The following is a 467-nucleotide window of genomic DNA, read 5'->3' on the forward strand; positions in this document are numbered from 1 at the left end:
GTGTACTTTTATTGTGGAATGCTACTCTCTTAGTTTGATTTAAAACTATAAATAAAAATCTTCAAGACATTTATCTAAACAGTACGAAATTTATCTACATTAAACAAAAGGCCTTTTTTATATATAATACCTATTAAAAAAAAATGTAGTTGATTAAAAAAGGATCTCTTTAAAAATCAATGATTTTTGCTATAAAAATATCGTAAGAACACATCTTACTTATCGCTCAGTAGCTAGGTACAGCGACTGATAACGTGATTCTGTTCTATAAATAAATCACAGCTCCCGCGTCGGCCGCTAAGATGTAAGTATTGTATTATTGGAACACGTGAATAGTATTATAGAAAACCCCCCTTTCTTTTATTTCACCTGTATTCTGAGACGGACAAAAAGCGTCCTTGATTCTATTGTTAAGGGTTTGCGCGCCAAGTGACTGCCAAAATCGTCGCATGCATAAGCGCGGGAAA

The sequence above is a fragment of the Galleria mellonella genome, unplaced genomic scaffold, assembly GCF_026898425.1.
Source record: "Galleria mellonella isolate WM207_F2 unplaced genomic scaffold, CSIRO_AGI_GalMel_v1 utg184, whole genome shotgun sequence".
In the NCBI taxonomy this organism is placed as follows: domain Eukaryota; kingdom Metazoa; phylum Arthropoda; class Insecta; order Lepidoptera; family Pyralidae; genus Galleria; species Galleria mellonella.